Raw genomic sequence first — 24,338 nt, 5'->3', positions numbered from 1 at the left:
GGTGGCGCAGCGGTTTGGCGCCTGCCTTTGGCCCAGGGCGCGATCCTGGAGACCCGGGATCGAATCCCACATCGGGCTCCTGGTGCATGGAGCCTGCTTCTCCCTCTGCCTGTGTCTCTGCCTCTCTCTCTCTCTCTGTGACTATCATAAATAAATTTAAAAAAAATAAAATAAAATAAAAAAATAATAAAGCTCCTTTAAAATAGAGAGGGTGACAAAACATGAGAGACTCCTAACTCTGGGAAAGGAACAAGGAGTAATGGAAGGGGAGGTGGGTGGGGGGATGGGGTGACTGGGTGACGGGCACTGAGGAGGGGGCACTTGACAGGATGAGCACTGGGTGTTATACTGTATGTTGGCAAATTGAACTCCAATAAAAAAAAAATATATATAAAGTTTTTTTAAAAGATTTTATTTATTTTATTAATGAGACACACACACACACACACACACACACACAGAGGGAGAGAGAGAGAGGCACAGAGACCCAGGCAGAGGGAGAACCAGGCTCCCTGGTTCTCTCTCCCATGCAGGGAGCCCGATGTGGGACTCGATCCCGAGTCTCCAGGATCAGGCCCTGGGCCGCAGCTAAACCGCTGAGCCACCCGGGCTGCCCAAAAAAAATTTTTTTAAGTTTGCAGCATTCTAGATCATTAGAGGTTTCTCAAGAAAATACACACGGAGTTTGCATAGACTTAATTAGTAGACTTAAAAAGACTCAAGAATGACCTATGTGGACTTGTATATGCATTAGAAAGTCTCCAAGTGTATAATTAAATTGTTAGTGGTGGTCATTCACAGGGAGAATTAGGAGGCATGAAAATGAGGGGTACTTCTTTAAAAAGTGTTTACAGGACTGGGGTGCCTTGTTGACTCAGTCAGTTAAGCATCTGATTCTTAATTTCCACTCAGGTCATGATCTCAGGGTAGTGAGATCAAGCCCCACATTGGGCTCCACATTGGGTGTAGGGCCTGCTTAAGATTTTTCCTCTCTCTCCCTCTGCTCCCCCTATCAAAAAAATTCTTTTGAAGTCTTTATAGGACTGACATAATTGGTAGGGTCCAATGCAAAGTGAAAATGTAGGCCTCGATCAAAATTCTTAACAGTATCAAGGCTATGATACATGGGTGGCTCAGTCAATGAATCATCTGCCTTCAGCTCAGGTCATAATCCCAGGGTCCTGGGATGGAGCCCCATATCGGGCTCCTTGCTTAAAAAAAAAAGAAAAAAGAAAAAAGCATTAAACCAAATGAGGACCCTGTGTGACTGCACAGGTGGCTGGCTCATGAAGCCGACCCTGACGCTTTGTAATTTCTGTTACCCTAACACTGAACGTGCAATACAAAAACTTCTTCCTCAGTAGCACAAAATTATATCACAGGACTACCTGAAAGAAGAAAATATCCAGCCTAATGTCTGGAACTGTTAAAACATACCCACCAAGAAGAATTTTAACATGATCAATGACGATTTAGAGAAGTTAGAAACTTGATCATTTTTAGGCTGCTCAGAGTAAGGAGGTTATTCATGGAAGTTCACCAAGACACGTGTTAAGAATGTTCACAGCAACACTGTGTTAGAATAAAACACGGAAGTCTGTCCCATCAACTAGTTCAGTAAATTCTGGCACATTCATACAGTGGAATAGGAGGCACATAAAAAAAAACCCACAGGGAGGTAGATCTGTACATAAAGAAGATCTGTCTGTGCTGATATGGAAAGCATTCCAAGATACAAAGTTCAGGATTTGCTTAAACATAGAACACTCTCTACAATGACTCCATTTTTTAGAAGCATTGGTATATTTTTTTCCTAAGACATCCGAGAAACTTAATCAGTGTTTTTTTTTTTTTTCCCCAGTACAGGATGAGTACGGGAGGGGAAGGAGAATGCAAAAGAAGACTTTTCTCTTTTAAGATTTTATTTATTTATTCATGAGAGACACAGAGAGTCAGAGACCTAGGCAGAGGGAGAAGCAGGCTCCCTGCGGGGAGCCCAATGTGGGACTTGATCCCAGGACCCTGGGATCACACCCTGACCCGAAGGCAGATGCCCAACAGCTGAGCCAAACAGGAGTCCCTTTACTTTTCATCTTTTAATCTTTTTTAGATTTCTTAACATGTACTTTAAAAAATTAAACAGATTTTGGGCAGCCCCGGTGGCGCAGCGGTTTAGCACCGCCTGCAGCCTGGGGAGTGATCCTGGAGACCCAGGATCGAGTCCCACATCAGGCTTCCTGCATGGAGCCTGCTTCTCCCTCTGCCTGAGTCTCTGCCTCTCTCTCCCGCTCTCTCTGAATGAATAAACAAATCTTTGAAAAATAAACAAATAAAACAGATTTTATAATAGTTACTGTTATTTGGAACAAGGTTTTGATGAATCATACGAAATATATTTTAATAGTTTTTTTAAAAAATTTTTTAAAGATTTTATTTATTTATTCATGAGACATGGAAAGAGAAACACAGACACAGGTGGGGGGAGAAGCAGGCTCCATGCAGGGAGCCCAATGTGGGACTCGATCCCAGTACCCTGGGATCACGCCCTGAGCAGAAGACAGATGCTCAACTGCTGAGCCACCCAGGCGTCCCAGTTTTTTTTAATTTTTAAAAAATATTTATTTACTTAAGTAATCTCTACACCTAATGTGGGGCTCGAACTCATGACTGCATGATCAAGAGTCACATGCTCTTCCAACTAAGCCAGCCAGGCACCTCTACTTTAATTTAAAAAAAAAAATTTTTTTTTAAAGATTTTATTTATTCATGAGACACACAGAGAGAAAGGCAGAGACACAGGCAGAGAGAGGAGAAGCAGGGAGCCCAATGTGGGACTCGATCCCGGGACTCCAGGATCACACCCTGGGCCAAAGGCAGACGCTCAACCATTGAGCCACCCAGGCGTCCCCCCAAAATATTTTTTAATATTTTATTTTATTTGACAGAGGGAGAGAAATCATGGGGGCCGGGGGGCTCAGAGGGAGAGGGAGAAGCAGACTCCCCACTGAGCAGGGAGCCTGACATGGGGGCTCGATCCCAGGACCCCAGGATCATGAACTCAACTGAAGGCAGACGCTTCACTGACTGAGCCACGCAGGCGCCCCTAACAGTTTTAAATAAACTTTTTAAATTCATAAAAACAAGAAACTCCTTTGCTGGTACTAGCAAAAACAAAACAAAATAAAAATGCAATCAGTATTCAATTATCTATGGTGGTTACGAAAGAAAGCAGTGGTACATAACCACCACCAAAAAAAGAATTTAAAAAGTGTCTATTCCATTTCACCTTTCTCTCCATTAAAATCTTCACAGAAAATGCTAAGAAGCAAAATGTTATTCAGACACCTAAGGAAAAGCTAGTAACTGAATAAATAAATTAAATTAAGGGCTTGGATAAATCCTCAAACTGGGCAAACAATTTTGAAATAGTTATGTACTGGCTATTAAGATTCCAAAGGTACTCTGGAAAATGTAATTGAGCTAGAAACTCCTGGCTGAAAAGGGAAATAAGTCCCTCCTCATTTTCTACCCCCTGCCCTACTGAAGTAACAACTGCATCACCAAAAAATAAATCTGAAAATGTACTAAGGCACATTTTCCTTACATTTATTTATCTCCATGATTTTTCTCCTCCATAGGTGACGGACTTATTTCAATATGTACTGAGCAACACTGCCCTGTGCCAGGTACCCTGAGGACCGCTGACAGTGCCCAGCTCGCTTCCCATCACCAGAGAAGCAAACGCAAACACGCAAACACACACGCACACGCACACACACAGTGCCCGTATTCACAGAACTACCATTTCTTTAGAACTCTAGCTAGAAACACAAAGCAGCACATTCTCAAGCACATTGCAATTATTAAACTAACCATCTCACTGCGTTTATTTTGAATGTAGATACTAGTTCATCTGCTGGGATAGCCCTATCATCCCCAATTCTGTGAGGCACGTTTTAAGAAAGATTAAAAATATATAGATTTTCAATGATGTCTTTCAAAAAAGCTCATAATCCTAAGTACAGTCAATGTAAATTAAATAGCAATCAATACATTCACCTATGTTGCTGAAAATAGGGAATTCCATATTATGTTAGAACCAACAGATTCCACTTTTTAAAGTTTCTGGATACATCTTTCAATCAGTAATACATATAAACTTAAAAATAGTAACTAAACGATTAAATGTTTCAAAATTATAGCTGGTTTTCCTCACCTAGTTTCCCCTTCGCCAGCCAGGGCGGTAATAAGAATGATGACCAGACAAAGGAAGAGACACAAAGCTATGAGAAAGCCTAGTGATCAGAAATGGTTTAGAGGGGATCCCTGGGTGGTGCGGCGGTTTGGCGCCTGCCTTTGGCCCAGGGCACGATCCTGGAGACCCGGGATCGAATCCCACGTCGGGCTCCTGGTGCATGGAGCCTGCTTCTCCCTCTGCCTATGTCTCTGCCTCTCTTTCTCTCTCTGTGACTATCATAAATAAATAAAACTTAAAAAAAAAAAAGATTTTAGAAATGGTTTAGAGAAAATACCAAAATTAGAATTTCAACAGTCACAGGGCTCAGTCGGTTAACTGTCTGCCTTCATCTCTGGTTCTGAGATCTAGAGGAGTCCTGCTCTCTGCTCAGTGGGGAGTCTGCTTCTCTCCCCACCCCATGCTCTCTCTCAAATGAATAAATCTTTATTAAAATAAATTTTTTTCAACAGTCACTCCAAATATTCTAAATAGAAATTCTATCATTTAATAATTACAAAAGATTAAAATGAAAACATTTGCTTTACTGAAAAATAACATACGGTGAAAAGAACAATTCCCATTTTCCCCTGACTTTCTTAAGCCATGTGCAAAAAACCTGGTTCGAACCTGGTTCACCTACAGATAGGTCTACCTGTCTTCAGAATACTTTAGGACCACTGTCGCGAATCTGCTTCGTGCAGTGCAAGAGCCCTCTCCAACCAAATACTCACTTTTCCACTTGTTAGTAAATCAATGAAAGAACAGGGCTGCAGGTGGAAAACCCAGAGGACTTTTTCTTTTTTTAATTTTTATTTATTTATGATAGTCACACAGAGAGAGAGAGAGAGAGGCAGAGACACAGGCAGAAGGAGAAGCAGGCCCCATGCAGGGAGCCTGACGTGGGACTCAATCCCGGGACTCCAGGATCACGCCCTGGGCCGAAAGTGGCGCTAAACCATTGAGCCACCCAGGGATCCCCACTTATACACACTTATATGGGTGCCCCAGACACAATTTGTGAACACTGTTACAGTAAACCAACATATACAATCTATCATCTTATACAACCACTAGTATTCTCTACACCTGCTCAAAATAATGGTTAACAGCTGCTACTTACTGAGCACTTGCTATGTGCTGGGCCCTGTTCTGTATCCTGGGGGAGCACAAAGCTCTCACAGAGAGCCATTCCAACCCTGCTCCCCCTCCACTGAAATCAGAGGCTGCAGAGTGACTGAATTCAGTCAAGCATTTAATGAGTAAGTGCTGTATGAAATCACACTGCACACTAGAAGGAAGCAGCAATGGATAAGGTTTCTCTCTCTTCCCTCAAGGAGTTTAAAATCCAGGAAAGACCATCACGTAAAGACTGAACTAAATAAAATGTCACAAGGAGAAATAACTGAGTGGAAGCATCAGTCAAGCACTGTGTGGGAGAAGAATGATGGAAGAGTTAATTCTGAAAATCAGGAGAAGCTTCTCTCATAGAAGCAGAAGCCTTGAAGCCAAGCCTCCAGAATTAAGAACTTTGCTAGGAAGAGCAAGACTCAGAGGACATTCCAAAGTAAAGGAACTGGACAAACAAGCATGATAGCCGCCAGAGGTCTGGTGTTGAAATACGAGGTGACAAGAGAGGTGCAGGAGAAATGAGGCTGAAAGCTGAACGAGGCCAGGCGGCATCAGTCTTAAAGGGATTGCTTTATCACTAATTCCCAACTAGTGGTAGTGTCTCCAAGGTGAAAATCCTTGTAGGAGTAAGCCTCCCAATAGAACTAGGCCATAACTCTCAGGTGTGGCCGAATTGGGGGGGGGAGAGGGAATGTCAAGAACCTCCACACAGTGCATGGGGGGAGGCAGTACATCCTGGGGTGGGGGTGGGGGGACAGTGCATCCTGGGGAGAGCAGTGCATCCTACAGGATGTAGAACAGCCTGGTTGGGGGCAGGGAGGGGGATGGGACAGTGCATCCTAGGGGGGATGGGCTCTGACCTACCCCCTGAGCAATTCTGGTAACAGACCACAGGAGGACCAGAGAAACTAGAAAAAGGAAGGCCATTGGCAGGCCTACAGTAATAATCTATGGGAGGACGGGAAGGACAGGCTAGGGGATGTGCTAAGAGAAAGGTGATGGAAAAGAGATGTGGAGGCAGACCTGGTAAAAGGAAGACTCAAAAAGTTTCCAGCCTCAGTTATGAGGAGGACAAATGTGCGGTGAAGCCATCATGTCAGCTTATACCTGAACGAGGACAGGCCACACACAAAGTATAGCCACTTTAAGTGACGCTGCAAAGCAAAAATAGCACAGACAAGACTGTTCTCATTTCACAGAATAAAGACACGGAGTCCAAGAAAGATCTAACCAACTTGCCCCCAGTGACAGGGGGTGAGAGATGAGCCAAAACACCAACCCAAATCGTGCAAATCCAGGCCTAATGTTCTTTAAATAAGCCTCCCCAAAAGCAAGTTACTTTTTACATGTATAACAAATCTTAAAAAAAAAAAAAAAGCTTTGAACAAAAAAATCGCTCAGGAAAAAACAAACTTTAATCTGCTGGGAGGGCAATTTTATTTGAAAGGTAGGAAATATTTTAAAACTTGGGCTCTGCATCACTCTACCCAAAAGAGGGGTGTACAGACTTCTCAGTTTGCAGTGCAGGCTCAAGGATCCTAGAAGTTTAGACACAGACGACAGAGGTGGCTGTTTCTACTTTGTATAAAAATACCACCTAGTATTATGCAAGAGATCAAACATAATCGAAAAGAAATATTCTAAGTACTAACTATCCTCAAGGTAGTAAGACTGCACATCGACCATTGTGGTTGGTACTATTAAAATACTTTATGAAAACATACTACATAATGCAGATGACAGACTTCGACTTTATTTAGCAAACACTTGAATACTTTAATGTTTAAGCCCCTGACCAAGGTGTTAGGAGTAAAATAATGGCATGGCCACCACAGCCAGAGTTTCACATACAACATGCAAGGAGATACAGGCAATCATGAAAGCAAAACAGAGGGTTATGACTGCAGTAATGAATAACTCACATTGACAGGGTTTCTGAAGGGCTGCAGAGGACATAAAATTGGGTGTGGACTTTTAAAAAACCGGAGAGGGCAGGAAAGCACTGCAATCAGAAAAAAGGACATAAGCAAAGAAGGAAGTAGCCGGGCACATTTTGAGAACTGAGTGTAGTCCCATTCTGTGGGACAGTGTAGAAAGGTGACAGGACACATAAAGTTCAGAGATGACTCGGCCCAGGCTAAGGGGCCTTGAATCTAGGCTCCAAACAACAGGCAATCTTAGCTCTCTGAGCCAGAGACTGGCAAGATGTGATCTGTGTTTAGGACAGAGGACTCTGGCAGCCAGGCAAAAGTGTGCACAGGAAGGTGGGGAGGAGTCTAAAGAGAGAGCATCAGCCGAGAGAGGAGTCTGCGGCTTCGCAAACTAGTACGAATCTAATATGTTAAAAGAAGAGGACTGTTGACAGAATTATTTCACATCTCCCCTCACCTGATCATACCAACTGCCCCGTGGGACAGTGTCATCATTTCTTCCATCTTACAGACCAGAAAACTGACTCAGAGACCATTAATTGCTCCAAGTCAAATGCTGCTAAAACAGGGAGAAAAGCCAGACACACAATGCAAAATAAAAAAATAATCCTACTGCCTTTGAAAACTGTTACTTTTACCACCCTATAGAGTGGTCTATAATACCATTAGAGAAATACTAAAAATCCATGTAATTTCCCTAAATGTTTCCAATTTGTATAACAAATAAGCTAATTACCATTAAAATCATTACAGATTTGCTTCATGTTTATGCCATGTTAAAGGCGCACTTTTCTTTAAAAAACAAAAAACCCTCTAATTCCATTTAAATGGAATTAAACACTTAAGAGTAGTAGTCTCCCCTCCTCCATTCAATATTCCAGGGGCCAAAGTGACAAACATGAAAACTGACACGTGCCCAAACTGCAGCAGTAAATGACTTTTTAAATAATCTAACATTCATTATTTAACAGGTACAGCAATTGAATCTAGTATATACAGTAAGTAAATGACTGCAAGGAGCTGACCTAAAGGTATGCAAAGGCACAATTTTAGAAATGGTCTTTGTCACAAAGAAATGGCATAAAAAACATCCTGAGACCCATTTAAGAATGGATCAATCCAAAACAACCAATGACAGAATATTTGACCTTCAGGATGCAGACTGGTAGATTTCGCCCCCGCTTTAAGTGCATAGTCTACAAAATGGTCAAGGAGTTCTGGCACGGGTCTTACACTGCACAGGAGAATTCTAGTTTGGGGATCTGATGGAACAGTTTTATCCACAGCATCACCTATTATCAAAATTGCCTGCCCCCACCCCCCCTTCACCCATCTTCTACCACCGGGTTTTGGTTTTTTGGGGTTTTTTTCTTTTTCTTAAACAAGCAAAGGCCCAAAGATGTAAAACCTATCTTAGAAACTTGGGACAATGAATCCAAGTATCCAACCCAGGTCATGATTAGCAAAAACCAGAATGAAATCATTGCAAGGAGCCGCACGTCCCCTCCCCGCTCCATCGCCTCTACCCTCTCCTAGGGTTAACTCTCTACACCTAGCCCAGAGAGGCCCCAAACGAAAAGGCGGTGAAAAGACAAAATCAACGCTGGGTCCTAGCACGACCGGGGATCAGCCACCCGAGCCGGGCACGCCAGGTCACCTGCGCACTGCCCCGCGGCACGCGACACCCGCGGGCGTCAGGCGGCATTTCGCACGCGCCAAGTCCGCGTACCCGGCCGGGGGACGCAGGGAGCCGGGCAGGGGGGAGTTGGGAGGGCAGGGGGAAGCCGGGTAGGGGGGAGCTGGGAGGGCAGTGGGGAGCCGGGCAGGGGGGAGCTGGGAGGGCAAGGGGGAGCCGGGTAGGGGGGAGCTGGGAGGGCAAGGGGGAGCCGGGCAGGGGGGAGATGGGAGGGCAAGGGGGAGCCGAGCAGGGGGTAGCTGGGAGGGTAGGGGTGCGCCGGGAAGGCAGGGGGGGACCGGGCAAGGGGGAGATGGGAGGGCAAGGGGGAGCCGGAGGGCATGCGGGTGCGGGAGGGCAACGGGGAGCCGAGAGGGGAAGGGGGAGCCGGGAAGGCAGGGGAGAGCCGGGAAGGCAGGGGGGAGCCGGGAGGGCAGGGGGGAGAAGGGACGGCAAGAGGGAGCCGGGAAGGCAGGGGGGAGCTGGGTAGGGGGGGAGCCGGGCGGGCAGGGGGGTGCGGGAGGGCAACGCGGAGCCGAGAGGGGAAGGGGGAGCCGGGCAGGGGGGAGATGGGAGGGCAAGGGGGAGCCGGGCAGGGGGAAGCCGCGCGCCCCGGGGCCCCGCCGTCCCGCCCGCGCCCGTCCCCTCCGCGGACCCCGCGCCACAGGCCCGCGCGCCCGTCACTCAGCGCCCGGCCCGCCCCCGCGGCCCCTCCCCCGCGGCGGTCTCCCCGCCCGGGCCCCCAGAGGACAATGCTGGAGGGGAGGGGCGGAGGCACGCGCGGGCCGGGGCAGCGCGGCGAGCGCCCACCCGCCGGCCCCCGGGGAGCCCCGCCGCCGCCCCCGCCCCGGGCCCCGCGCCCCGGCCCCGGCCCCGTCCGCGCCCCGCCTCGCCTCGCCTCCCCGCCGCCAGCCGCTCCCAGTGCCGCCGCACCGGCCCATTGTGCGGACTCATCGTGCGGCCCCCGCGCGCGGAGCCCGGAGCGCACGGCACGGGGCCCGGGGAGCCGGGAGCCGGGGAGCCGGGGCGGGGGGGCCGGGGCGGGGGGGCCGCGGGCCGCCGTGCGGGGCGCTCCGGGCCCGGCCGGGTTCCCGCGGAGCTTGCGGGCCGTCGGGGCAGCCGGCCTCCCTCCGCCCCAGGCCGGCCCCGCGCCCCTCCGCGCCGACCCGACCCGCCCCGCCCCGCCCCCGCCCGCGGTACCTGCCGAGCGGCCGTGCGGCGCGGCGGCGGCCGGCGGGGGCGCCTCCTGTCGCGGCGAGGGCTGGAGCGGCTGCCGAGCGCCGGCGGCCCTGGCCTGCGCCTTACGTAAAGCGGCGGCGGCTCGGGCGCCACTCGGCGGAGGGCGGGAGGCGGCGCGGCCGCTCCGCTCCGTTACCCGGCAACTGGCCTCAGCGCCCCGCCAGCCCGGCGCGCTCCAGATCCTTCCGCCCAGCCGCCGGATTACATCAGCGCCGGCCGCCCCGCCCCGCCCCGCCCCGCCCGGCCCGGCCCGGCCGCGCCCCGCCCCTCCGGCCGGGGGCCCCGTGGGCGGACCGGCGGGCGCACCGGCGGGCGGCGGGGCCCTGGCCCTGGCGCTGGCCCTGGCCCTGGCGGGTCCCCGGGCGGGGCGTGCGCGCCGGCTGCCTGCGCGGGGCTGGGGCTGGGGCTGGGGCTGGGGCTGGGGGCAGGGCTGCCCGCGACAGCGCCCCCCGCCACGTGCGGGCCGTGGGAGGGGGAGGGGGCCGCCCCGAGCCCAGAGCCCCGCGACCCCAGACCCCGCCGAGGCCGCGCCGCCCCCCCTCGCCGCCCCCCTCCCCCCCGCGGCCCCGGGCACCCCCGCCTTTCCGGGCGCTGGCTCCACCTGTCTGCGCCCCCTCCTAACCGCGTCCTGGGATGGCTGGAGTGGGCGGTTTAAAATAAAGACTTTATTTTATTTTTTTTTTTTTTAAAGAAACCCAGAAGACAAGCTAAAGAGATGTGACATGGCTCTTTTTATTAAGGAGGCAAAAATAAATTCTGGAACATTCGAAAGTGGGAACCAAAAATGTGCACTAACCTTTTAATCAACGTCTCTCTTCACACCCACCTTCCTTAGATGTGATTCCTAGTCCTGTCCTTAAAAAGCAAATAATTAAGTACGACAGGCACCAGAGAGGATGAAACCGGGAGATTACCCGCTTCCAAAGAGGAAACCCCGTCCACAGGGGGAGTGACCTGCCCAGGGTTATCATCGTTCCGTTGATTTACTTATTGAGCACCCACCAGGTGCCAGGCACTGAGCTTTTCTGTTCAGAACTTGCGAGGCACCCGGCTCACAGGCTCCTGGCAGAAGCAGAAGTACAGACTGGGAAGGGGCCAGCTGGGCACTGTGCCCGGTGCTGGAGGGACGACCATGGGGAACTATCATTTACATACCACCTACAAAGTGGTTTTCTGCAAACATGTCTTTTGCTCTTCAAAAGAATCCTGGATATGATCATCCCCGTATCACAGGTGAGGGAGCGAGGCTCAGGGAAAGTGATTTTTCCTAAGCCGTGCTGCTGGGGGTGAGGGGAGTTGAAGCCAGGAGGCAGGATTTGAATCCAGACTCTGGCTCTGAAGTCTGGGGTCTTCCCTTGCGCAGCTCTTTCTCATGAGCTGGCTCGCAATTTTCTATTCTGAGGTTCATCTGGGTTGAGTGTACCTCCTCACAAATCACAGTGCGATGGTTCAATCAACACCTTCTGAGCACCTGTGCTGGGTTTGACTCCATGCCAGGCAGAGGTGGGGCCTGCCTTCTTGGAGCTCAGTCTAAGAAGGGAGGGAGAGGATGAGAGGGTGTGGGAAAGCCAGGGTGGTCTGGAACAAAGGAGAGGCCAGTAAAGGAAGCTTGGGAGTCTAGCTGCCAAGGGCTTCCAAACCTGGACTTCACAAACCAGTGAAATCTCCCTCCAAATAGGAGGGATTTGTGGACTGATCAACATGTTACATTGGTAACCTAGCTGTCATCTACACTCATCATTTTGTGAAAGAATTTATGAACAGTGAAAAATAAAAATAGTAACAATGTTATGTCAGATATTCTCAGAGACAAACACAGCTGGCAATGTCATAGCTGTACACACACAAACACACACATGGGGTTTACTGACCTTATTTTTCTCATTTTTGCCATAGACCAGATTTTCTGAACCATAAAGTGAAATCAGAAGGCTTCTTAGGGGACAAAGTATTTAAACTGAGCAGGAATTAACTAGGATTAGTAGTGTTTAGAGGTGGTAGGGGAAGATTACAGATTGGAGAATGAAAGTATCTTGGTTACTTTGTTTCCTTATCAAAACAGCTCCCTAGCCTTCAGATTATTTTGATAAATCCTGGAAGGTTTGACTAACTCCAACCTCAGGGCCTTTGCACTTGCCCAATCCCCTCTTCCCATATTTTTGCGTAGCTGGCTCCTTCTTGTTCAGGGCTCAGCTATAATGTCATATGTTCAGAGACACCTTCCCTGATCCCCAACTTAGAATGGCCTACTTCCCAGTCATGAGGCAACCCCCTGTCTTGGTTTTTTACTCATCATTCTTATCAGCAGATGAAATTATCTTGGTTGTATGTTTGTATAGTCATTAAACTCAGCTTCCCCCCAAACCAAGACCTGCATGCATCCCAGGAGAGCAGTCATCTTGTCCGTGGCGTTCACCAACCCGTCATGAGACCTGCCGATTTGTGGGCAAACGACTGGATGGCCATCTGTAATGTAGTCCGTTTGGCTACAAGGAGAGAAAACAACCCTGCTTGCTCACATGAGCAATTGAAAACAGTGTCTCAAACACGAACCCTTCACTCTTTAGAGTACCACCCTGCCGGCGACCTTTAAAGCTCCTGAGTGGTGATCAGCAGAGTTCAACCCAGAATAACAGTAGTTCCTCCTCAGCTCCTGAGGGCTATGATCTGCTGGGAACCAAAGGAGGCCAGAGGACTCTGGTGTGAAGGCACAACTGGTGTGGAAGCAGAGGAGTCCCACTTGGTGTAAGCTCCGATCATTGATTTCAGGTCTCCAGCCCCAGGACCATCTGCTGCGGCTCTTTGACCCCTGCATGAGGGTGAGGTCGTGAGAGGGAGCATATGACAACTCCTAGTGCCTCTGGCCCAAATGTTCTGGATGCCAGCAAGGATTCAGGCTGATGCCAGCTGGGGCAGTGGTTTTGTAACCACATCCATGGGTCCAGGATGCTTTGTGATGCTGCACAGCACAGGCTGGCAGAAAGCAGGAGCAAGGCTTCCTCAGCTCTCTGACCTTGGCTTTGCTCATAACCTCCCTCTCTGGAGCTCAGTTTCCCCTTCTGCACAGCAAAGGATTTAGGCAGGAAGATTTCAAAAGCATCCTCCCACTTTGTTTTTTTCCTCTGAACTTTGGAAACAAAATTTCAATGAAGCCAACTCTGATAAAAGAGGGAGGCTATGTGTGGGGGGGTGTGGGGCAGGAGGTATACAGGAAATCTCTGTACTTTCTCCTCAGTTTTGCTGTGAACCTAAAATTGCTTTTAAAAAGTCTAATTTTATTTTACTTTTTTTTTTAAAGATTTTTTATTTATTCATTTGAAAGAGAGAGTGAGCACGAGAGTAGGAGCAAGGGAAAGGATCAGAGGGAGGAGGAGAGAGGGAGCCTGATGTGGGGCTCAATCCCATGACTCTGAGACCATGACCTGAGCAGAAAGCAGACCCTGAACTGACTGAGACACCTAGGTGCCCCTCAAAAAGTCTGTTGTTAAAAATAAAAGAAAATGTACAAATCTCAGCTGTCACCCAACACCCACGATACCTGCTCCTGGTTACTGACCCCATCTGCGGGCCAGGTGCTCTACGCACATTGTTCCTACCCCGAGGATAGCCGGTAGATAGTCAGTCGGCAGGGGGATGTGATTGCCATTTGCAGTTAGAGACTTGGAGGACTCTGGACAGGTTAGTGGCTTACCCCTGGACAGGCTGCTACTTAAGTGGCAGGTTAGGTGGCTTGCCCCTGGCCACGCTGTGACTTAAATGGCAGGTTAGGTGGCTTGCCCCTGGCCACACTGTGACTTAAGTGGCAGGTTAGGTGGCTTGCCCCAGGCCACGCTGCTACTAAGTGGCAAGCACCCTGATTTGATTGTAGCCCTCTTCTTGCTACTATGCAACATGTTTCCATTAAAGTCCTGCCTGAGTCCAGATTTAAAAGAAGGATGCCCAGATAAGAACCCAAAACAGAGAACCTCCCCAGTGCCTCCCCTCATTGAGGACTCTAACTGGTCACCTCAGCTCAGAAGCTCGGTCAAGGCCATCAATGAACACCCTCCTTCTTGGCCTATTCTCTTAATTTCCCCAGGCCCTCAGCCCCTCCTGACGCCTCTCTCTCCTCTCAGCGGCCCTGCGTTCCCTTCAGGAGTGGCCAATCCCATTCCAGCATCTGAAGAGTTGAGGTCAAGGAGCGCCTAGCCAGCTCAGTTGGAGGAGTGTGTGACTCTTGATCTCAGAATCGTGAGTTCAAGCCCTGTGTTGGGTGTAGAGAATGGTTAAATAAATAAAACTCAAAAAAAAAATTTTTAAATAAAGAGTTGAGGTCAAGCCTCTGACACAGCCTCACAGTATGACCTTGAGGAACTCACTGACCTTCACAGGGCTTCCATTTCCTAGTATATGAAATGATGGAGGGATGATGGCCCTGTCCTGCTCCTCTGTCAGTTATGTTAAGAGCCAAACAAAATTAGAGGTATGGTGTCCTCTGTAGACTCAAAGATGCCGTGTAAATGCCCAGTCTCGTTATCTTTTCTCAAGCTTGTTTCAAGGGCTTATCACTTTATCCTCACTCTTGCCTCTCACCCCAAATCAAAGAAAAGTCAACAAGGTCACCAGCCACCATCCAATCTACATACAGGTAGGGTGGCGGGTTGGCTAAGCACCCAGGCTGGGCCACTGGGCTGAACCCAGGCTTTACCACTTAGCTTACTGACAGAGGTAAGCTCTTTTACCTCTTGGTTTCTTCGTCTGTAAAATGGGCATAATATAACACTATCTACCTCAGAGAGCTGTAGCGAGGGAATAAGTAAATCCACATAGGGGATCAGATCTGTCTCTGGTACACAGCAAACATGCAACAAACACCAGCCTTTTGTTGGCTTGGCTTGGCTACTGCCCTGCTCCTAAACCCTTCTCTGGTTCCCTCTTCCTCCACCCCTTGTCACTCCACTGCTTCACCCCTGCCACTCAGCATATTCCTGGGTGCTTCTATCCACTCTGCAGCCTGAACTCACTCTCCTCACTCTGACCTTTTTCCTAGGCCCCAGATCCACCTCCTGCACATGTTCACCTTGCTGGTGAAGTCTCTACTGTCCACAGCTACCTCGTGGCCTTCCCCATATAATCCATACCCCCTCGCCCAGTCCCATATTATAGCTTTGTCCTCTCCCCACTGCTGAGCTAAAGTCTGCATGCACTGCCCTATTGAACCTGAACTTGCAGTTGGACTAGGTGCAAGTCCAGCAGCTGTGCAACCTTGGACAAATTACTTCCTCTCTCGGAGCTGGCTTCAATATCCCTAAAATAGAAACAACCAGAGCACCCTCGAGTAGCAAACAGTAATCTCTGGATTTAGTCACCCAGGATATCAAGCCCGTTCTGACGTTTAGGGAAACCTCCCACCTTACAAGTCCAAGTGGGAAGCAAGGCCAAAGTTTAGCTACAAGAGCCCAAGGCAGGATATTGACCACACCTTGTTCCCAATCTCCCCGCTTCCGCCCTGATCGCTTGTCCTTATGGACAACAGGAAGCAATTCATGAGGCTTCCTCTGCACTGGTTTGCTCTTCCACGCCCAAGAGGACTGTGTGTCTGGGCGATTGGCATGTAAAGCACTTGGAGGTGATTTTTAATCAAGATATTCAACTGTGGGAGATCCCTGGGTGGCTCAGCGGTTTGGCACCTGCCTTAGGCCCAGGGCGTGATCCTGGAGTCCCGGGATTGAGTCCTACATTGGGCTCCCTGCATGGAGCCTGCTTCTCCCTCTGCCTGTGTCTCTCCCTCTCTCTCATGAATAAATAAATAAATAATATTTTTAAAAAAAGATATTAAACTGTGAACATCACCTACCAGCAGCTTGTCGGCAGCCAGGCCTTTTGTTGGGGAGGAAGTTCCAGCCAGGTTCCACCCTGGAGTGGGTGATCTGGAAGGCTGTCATCCCCTCTTCTCCATCAGAAAGGCCTCCCCGGTTGACATACCAAGACAAGGGCCTGAGAAGTAATGGGAGGGAATGCCATGCAGAGAAGCAGGTCCCACCACTGGGAAACCTGGGGTGGCCCCAGATCCTCTCCGTTTACCCCCACAGCTAGTCTGGACAAGTTCTTGTACCTTGCTTCCCAGTGTATGGCATGGGGTGGGTCCCAGCCAGGCAAGGACTACAGGAAACTGGCCTTTTCTTCCCACCACTGAGTGCCATGGGGCTCTTACAAGAACACTAATGTGTTCTAGTCACAATTCACAAGCACTCATGGGCTAGCTCTGTGCTGCATGTTGAGGACCACGGTGAATTGGACACAGAGACTTTGAGAACCACACTGACTCCTAGGGACTACACATCCACAAACAGAGAAACATCTGAGAGCGCAAAAAAGAAGGAAGGCACACCAGCCTGACGTTTGTTGAGTATCTACAGGATCCGTTTCCTAAGGGCTTCTGTAAAAAGTCCCCCAATCTAGCTGGCTTATACACTGGAAATCTGTTGACTCACAGCAGTGGAAGCTGGAAGTCTGAAATCAAGGTGTCTGCAGGGGATGCTCCTTCTGGAGCCTCTAGAGACTTCTCCCTTGCCTCTTGCAACCTCCACCGTTGGCGACCATCCCCGGCATTCCATGACTTGCCGATGTATAACTCCAATCTCTGCTAACATTGGCACAGGGCATCTCTCTCCCATTTCTCTCTTATAAGCATGCTAGTCATATTGGATTGGGGTCCACCATACTCTAGGATGACCTCATCTTAATTAATAGGGTCTGCGAAGACCCTATTTCCCAAAAAGTTCACCGAGGTGCTGGGACTTAGGATGACAATGTATTTTTTTTCTGGGGGGACACAGTTTAACCCCTAACACCTGCTATGTTCTTGGCCTTGCCTATTACACACACTACCTCCCTTAACCATCCCCAGGGGCTAGTGTTGTCTTACCGGTTGGGAAACTCAGACTCAGAGAACCAAAGTAATCCTCACAAGTCTGTGGTTCAGTTGCTGCTACAATGAGGACCCCAAGCTTTCAACCCCACATCCAGTTCTCCTTCCTTCTCTTCTTCTATCTATGCAACCACCAAACCTCTTCTGAGTGCCACGTGATAGGCCCTGTGCCAGACTCTTTTTAGGCCCTGGTAAATAAAGCCAGCATGGCTGCATGGAACCCACAATCTAAACTATAAAATGTTTAAGTATACCATTACTAACTGTGATAAAAGTCACAAGAAGCAGCAAACAGGACTATCTACTTAGCTCTAGCTGCTTGAGCTTAGTCAGCAAAAGGCTTCGATGCAGAAGTGATATTCAGATTATCTTAAAGAATGGGGGGGATCCCTGGGTGGCTCAGCGGTTTAGCGCCTGCCTTTGGCCCAGGGCACAATCCTGGAGTCCCGGGATCAAGTCCCACATCGGGCTCCCTGGAGCCTGCTTCTCCCTCTGCCTGTGTCTCTGCCTCTCTCTCTCTCTCTCTGTCTATCACAAATAAATAGATCTTTAAAAAAAAAAAAGAACGGGAAGAACTAGGTTCTTTATGGTCAGGAGGGCAGGGGAGGCCCAGGGGAGAGTTCCAGGTGGAGGAGTAGTGCATACAAAGTTCTTGAGGCAGGAAAGGTCATCGAGCACTGAGAAACCAAGAGCAGTCTGGGCAGGGCTAAAGGATTGCAGATGACAGATGACTTTGGAGAAGTGGAGGGTGGGGTGGGGTCTGTGTGTGTGTGTGTGTGTGTGTGTGTGTGTATGTGTAGGAGTGTGAAGAGGGTGCAAATCAGGCCAGGCCTTGGAGGCTATGGCACGGACTTTGGAACTGATTCATAGTGCAGATGGGAAATGTGGATCTATGGCAAATATGCTATGGGGCAATTCATGTACCTACTCAGCAAGTTTGGATAGAACCCATGGGACGTGCTTCTTGCTCTGGTCAGTTCGAGCCTGAGGAAGACTAGTGCCAGGTCAGATCTTAGTTGGAAAATGTCCACGAGGCAAGGCCATCATTCAGGAGTTAGCGTGTGACTGAGGAGCAATGAATGGGGAGGAGTTGGGATTCTAAAATTTTGCTTGCAGGGTGACCTCGAGCAAATTGTGCCCCTGCCTGGGGCTCCTGCTTCATTCCTTGCAAAGCTATTGGTGCTGTGTGCACTCTCAGAAGCTCTGAAGTAGAGAGCAAGAGGACGATCCCTGTGGGGACCCTCTGCCCTTGACTTCAGACCCATGTAAAGTTTATATAGTATCAAGAGCCAGACTCTGGCTAAAGTTGTCTGACTTTGGGTGGCCACTGAACTTGTTTCCTCATCTATAAAAAGGTATTAATATATATGCCTTGCACAGAGAATGAGCATTTAGAACTCTTGCTACACCTGGAATTGCCTACCAGGAAGGTCAAACATTTGTATTGTTAGCAGTGAATGCTCTTATTGAGCACCTACTATGTGCACCTGTGCTAAGAACTTTGACCTATGGGGTGCCTGGGTGGCTCAGTCGGTTGAGTGTCTGCCTTCGGCTTAGGTCATGATCCTAGAGCCCTGGGATCGAGTCCCACTTCAGACTCCCAACAGGGAGCCTCCTATTCCCTCTGCCTATGTCTCTGCCTCTCTCTGTGTCTCTTATGACTAAATAAAATATTTAAAAAAAAGAACTTTCATTTGTCACTTGTATTGTTTTATTTCCACTTCACCCACCACCCTACAATTTCCCATTTTACAGGTGAGGACGCTGAGACCCAGAGAGCAAGTAACTTGTCCAAGGTCACTAGCCAGGTCACCTCTCCTCTTCTAGTGCTCTTTCCACTTCCAGCAGCTAGAGGTACCCAGAGATGGGATGGAAGCTCTCAGGAGCAATTTACCAGTGGAGTGTTTGCACATAGCCTAATCACTGAGCTGAGATCCTATAGGAGATACTGAACCAGCTGGTATGGACAGGATGATATCCCAGGAGCCCTCCAACCCTGCAAGTCTGGAACAGGTGGCTAAAGAGTGCATTTACTAAACCACACCCTGGGGAGGAGGCAGGGAGGGCGGTAGTCACAGGTGGAGTCAGGGGGCCTGAGGCCCAATCACTTTGAGATTTACCCCAGGGGCCTGGAAATTCCTAATACAAGTTAGGTCATTATTGAGTCTCCTGGCTGCACTTGGTCACTCTCAAGGCCACTGCGAAGACTGGATAAAAAGGGTAGCAAGTGGGGCTCCCTGGGTGGCTCAGTGGTTTAGCGCCTGCCTTTGGACCAGGGCATGATCCTGGAGTCCTGGGATTGAGTCCCACATCGGGCTCCCTGCACGGAGCCTGCCTCTCCCTCTCCCTCTGCCTCTGTCTCTCTCTGTGTGTCTCTCATGAATAAATAAATAAAATATTTAAAAAAAAAAAAGGGTAGCAGGTGGATACCATTGCCAGGTCATGCTTGCATGAATACGTACTGATACTTCACCACCTCAGTCCAACCCAAGTTACATTTGCCTTAACTGAATTCAGAGGACTGACTCCTCTGCTGGTCAGTGGCATAGCCTTTGAGCAAAATTCCTCCTCCATTCTGAGCCTTAACTTCCTTATCCGTAAAGTGCATATGAGGATAATAGTATCCACCTCCTAGGTTGTCGTGAGTTTGGAGGGAGATAAGCAATCTATGTAACATGCTTGTTCACTGGCACAAAATCTGAGCCAGAGGAGATAATGTTGATGATGATCATCAGGAAGGTTGGTATCATTTCCTGAGGCTTGCAGAAGATTTTGTTGGGCTATTACAGACTTTGCCTAGAGAAAGAACCAGTGGCTTCTATGGTGAATGGATTCAAAAAGGAGCTGAGAGATCTTTCCAGACCTGGCTGAGCAGGAAGAGCCATCATGGGAGCCGACACTGGCTACTAGGAGGACAGAAAGATTAGGTGCAAGGAGCCCAAGAGCCAGGACACCTAACTGAGACTGTTGGTCAAGCTCTACAGGTTTCGGGCTAGACAAACTGACTCCACATTTAACCAAGTTGTGTTGAAGAGGGTGTCCATGAGTCGCACCAATGGTGGCCTCTGGCCCTTTCCCCATGATAGGGAAGATGAAGCTTCCTGTCCAAGAGGACAAATGGCTGTAGTTGTAGGGACTATAACCAATGATGTGTGTGTCTGAAAGTTGTCCAAATGGAAGGCGTGCACACTGCGAGTAGGTGGCCGTCCCAGAGCCACATCCTCAAAACTGGGGGCAAGATTCTGGCCTTTGACCAGTTGGCCCTGGACTCTCCCAAGGGCTGTGGCACCGTCTCAATCTTTGGTCCATGCAAGGGCTGAGACATATGCGGGCATTTCAGCAAGACCTCAGGAAGCCTGCACAGTCACATCCAATCCCACGAGAGACGGAAGGGCTAGAAGTTGAAATGCACCAGAGGCCACCTAGCCAGGTAGCCCCAGATCCTGACTTGTTAAATTAAGAGGATTTGGGATGCAAATTAAATTAAAAAAAAAAAAAGGAGCTGAGTTGTTCTAAAGAGGAAGGAGGGCAGCATTTACTGGGCGTGTGCTGTGTATAACTTCCCCTTCTGTTTTCCCACCAGAACTTCCGGAAAGCATGTGAGCTTGACAATGCTTTTGGAATCTGATGTGACTTTGGGGGGCATGCAGCATGGGTCTCCACCCCCACCTCCCTAGGCTATCCGCATCTTGGTGACTAGAGCAGTCCGATTATGGACCACATCAGGTCATGTCACCCCACTACCCTAAACCCTCTAGTGAGGCCAGTCCTTTTCCCACCAGGCCCTAGCACCAAGCTCCTTCTGACCTGCTCTCACAGAACCGCCCCCCGCAAGCCCGCTGCAGTAGCCAGGTTGGTTTTTGCTGTTCCCCAATTCTTCCCCGTTGCTCAGGGCCTTTGCATTTGATCTGCCTCCACCCATAGTGCTCTTTCCCCCACATACCTGCATAGTTACTTCCTCACTCTGTTCAAGGTGGGTCAGAAGTTATGAGTACTAGTTTCCTGGGACTGCTATAACAAAGTCAGGGGCTTGAAACAACAGAAATTTATTCTCTCACAGATCCAGAGGCAGGAAGTCTGAAATCAAGGTGTCAGCGAACCACATTCCCTCTGAAGACTCTAAGGGAGAATTCTTGGTCTCTTTCAGCTTCCTTTTTTTTTTTTTAGATTTTTTTATTTTTTATTTATTCATGATAGAGAGAGAGAGAGAGAGAGAGAGAGAGAGAGAGGCAAAGACACAGGCAGAGGGAGAAGCAGACTCCATGCGGGAGCCCGATACGGGACTCGATCCCGGGACTCCAGGATGGCGCCCTGCGCCAAAGGCAGGCGCCAAACCACCGAGCCACCCAGGGATCCCCTATTTCAGCTTCTGATGGTTCCAGACTTTCCTTGGCTTGTAGCCACATCACTCCAATCTCTTTGCCTACATGGTCACTGGGGCCTTCATGTGGCCTTCTCTGGCTGTCTGTCTTCTCTTCTTATAAGGACACTATTCATCAGATTTAGAGCTCACCTGGAATAATCCAGAATGAATTCATCTCAAGATCCATAACTTAGTTACATCTGCAAAGACCCTTTTCCACACACAGTCACATTTAGAGCTTCTGGGTGGACATATCTTTTGGGTCCACTGTTCAATCCACTATATCCCTAGTGATCTTCCATGGTCAAAAATAGCACAACCCTCTCTCTTCTCCTCCCCCTGTGTTACCTGGGTTTTTCTTGCTAGCACTAAACATCCCATGCTCCCGTGCATGTTTGTTTGTCTCTGGCCCTCTCCCTGCTCTAACTGTAAGCTCCAGGAGGGCAGGAAGGGCTCTCTCTGCTGTGTGCACTGCTGCATCCCCAGCTCCTAAAACAGGGCCACATACACAGTAGGTACTCAAATGAGGATTTGTTGAACAAATAAATAAAGATCAGAGGATGCCAAAGATTTATAGCTATTTGGGTCATTCCTAAGAATTTGTTACTAACAGCTCATGATGCTATAGTATTTACAGGGAAAATGAATATAATTGATACTTATTAAAATGGATATTATATTTATGTTTACATGCCATAATTAAGTCACAGTCTGATGACAATGCTTAAGTATCACTGGAGGAAGCTAGCATTTTCCAGAAAGAAGTGACTTTAAGTGAGAAGGTATATCAGGTAAACTCATGGCACAGAGGCAAGTGGCTTTGCTTCTCAGAGCTAATATGGAAAAGTTGGACTGGGTGACTCTGCCACTTGGCAGTTGCATAGCCTTGGGCAAAGTTCCTTTCCTGGGGTGCCTTGGTGGCACGGTTGGATGAGCTTCTGACTCCTGGTATCAGCTCGGGTCATGATCTCAGGACCCTGATCTCAGGGTCGTGAGATGGAGCCCTGCATTGGTCTCTGTGCTGAGTGCAGTCTCCTTGGGTTTCCCTCTGCCCCTCCCCCCCAAATAAATAAATACATCTTAAAAAAAAAAAATAAGTTCCTTTCCAGCTAAGGCCCTTTCAGCTCAGGCCAGGAGAATTAGTGGCAGGAATGCCACATGCCCTGCCTCTCCTGACCAGAGGCACCTTCTGCACTGCCTCTCTAGAGCTTGGGACTTTCACAGCTGAGAGGCATCCCTCCACCCACTGGAGGCAAATGGAGAGGATCTGGGTCCAGCCCTCATCTCGAGCGGGAGCTCCACTCACCCTTAGCCATCATTTGCAGCACCAGAAAAAAGGTCCCCAAAAGCATGACATCCAGGATAGTGCTTCTTCTTCTTCTTCTTCTTCTTTTTTTTTTTTTTAAGATTTTATGTATTTATTCATGACAGACACAGAGAGAGAGAGGCAGAGACACAGGCAGAGGGAGAAGCAGGCTCCAGGCAGGGAGCCTGACTTGATCCCGGGACTCTAGAATCACTCACACCCTGGGCCGAAGGCAGATGCTAAACTGCTGAGCCACCCAGGGATCCCCCAGGATAGTGCTTCTAATGGGTGGAGATTTTGGAGGTTGAGGCTGGGGGGCTCCACATGGCAATGCTGGGGTCCCAGAAAAGGATTCTAGACTCAGAGCAGTGGGCAGCCAATGTAAGTGAAGGAGCTTTGGCAGGAGCCGAACAGAGCAAATTCGCCCTTCATAGCCCGTGCACCTGGTACGCTGTGACCCAGCAATACGGGGAAGAGCAAGAAAGGAAACCCATGCCATTGAGCATCTGCTCTGTCCCTACATCATCTCACTTCATTCTCAAAAGTACTTCCATTCCTTGTGCAAATGGGGAACCTGAGGTCAGTGAAGTGAGTCACCTTCGGCAGGGTCACCCAGCATGCAAACCTCAGTGCAAGTAGCCTCTGCCTTGGGCCCTCAGGCCTTCACATGCCCCATGCCTGGGGCACTTCTCAGCTCTGATAAACTTGCTCATTCTCCCAAGTCTAGCTCATGGGTCCTCTTTTCCAGGCAAATAGCCTGTGAGGTGCCCTGCTGTCAACCTCGGCCACCATCTCCTGTCCTGCACCTACACTGCCATGCTTTTGCTGCCCTGTCTGTTGTCCCCACAGGACTGGACCTGTGTGCTCGTTATCTCGAGTGTTTCCCACCCAGCAGGAAGTTGATGCTCAGCAAGGGCTTGTGGAACCAGGCTCAGGGCCTAGCCCAAATGCCACCTTCTCCAGGGTGCTTTTCTGGGCCTTGACCAGAGTATAGCCTTCCTCTCCACCAGGAATTCTATGGGCCCTGCCCCTGAAGAACCCTACCCCACCCATGGTCTGACCTTCTTGGCAGGATCTCTTCCTGTTTATTTGTCTATTGCCTGTCTTCTCTATTAAGATATTGGGACCTGGCCCAGAACAGAGCTTGGTGCATGGAGGCATTCAAGGAAGAAGACCATTCCCAGCACCCAGCAAGGATCCCAGGGTGGGGGAGGGCACTTGTTGCTGTAAGAACAGACCTGGGCATCCCATCTCCTCCCTTCCCAGACCTTCGAGCTGGAAGGGCCCAGATGTCCTCCCAACCTAACTCATGTAGCAGTGGAGACACAAAGCCCATAAAAGTGAGCGGTGAGCCCAAGCTCACACAGCAGAAGTCACCTGACACCCCATTCTCCTGACTTTGTGCCCACTGATTTCTCCTCTCTCCCAGGTTGCCTCTTGTGTCTCCCCTCTTTCTGGGCAAATTTTACCCATTCCCCAGGCACAAGGCCAGGAGGTTTCTGGTGGGGAGCTGCTGGGAAGAAAGCTGGGTCTGAGTCCTTCCTTTCAT

At 49.4% G+C, this 24,338-nt stretch overlaps 1 protein-coding gene and 1 pseudogene across 8 annotated transcripts in view; one reads left to right on the top strand and one right to left on the bottom strand.

The window, feature by feature from the left end:
- KIAA0232 (uncharacterized protein KIAA0232 homolog) overlaps nucleotides 1-10,206 on the bottom strand; it is a 99,402-nt gene extending 89,196 nt beyond the window's left edge. For 2 of the 8 annotated variants that reach the window (XM_038533080.1, XM_038533083.1), the window contains exon 1: nucleotides 10,172-10,199. The gene's annotated coding sequence lies outside the window, so the exon portion shown is untranslated. Of the gene's footprint in view, nucleotides 1-7,287; nucleotides 7,312-10,171 lie in introns of those variants that run through there. The other 6 variants (XM_038533079.1, XM_038533081.1, XM_038533082.1 and 3 more) reach the window with 6 other exon arrangements.
- Nucleotides 10,207-20,006: 9,800 nt separating this feature from the next.
- Nucleotides 20,007-20,518, top strand: LOC100688305 (annotated as a pseudogene).
- The last annotated feature ends 3,820 nt before the right edge of the window (nucleotides 20,519-24,338 follow it).

This window comes from Canis lupus, chromosome 3 (genome assembly GCF_011100685.1).
Source record: "Canis lupus familiaris isolate Mischka breed German Shepherd chromosome 3, alternate assembly UU_Cfam_GSD_1.0, whole genome shotgun sequence".
NCBI classification, from domain to species: domain Eukaryota; kingdom Metazoa; phylum Chordata; class Mammalia; order Carnivora; family Canidae; genus Canis; species Canis lupus.
Note: the sequence above shows the minus strand (reverse complement) of the source record. Positions and strands in the feature narration are given on the sequence as shown.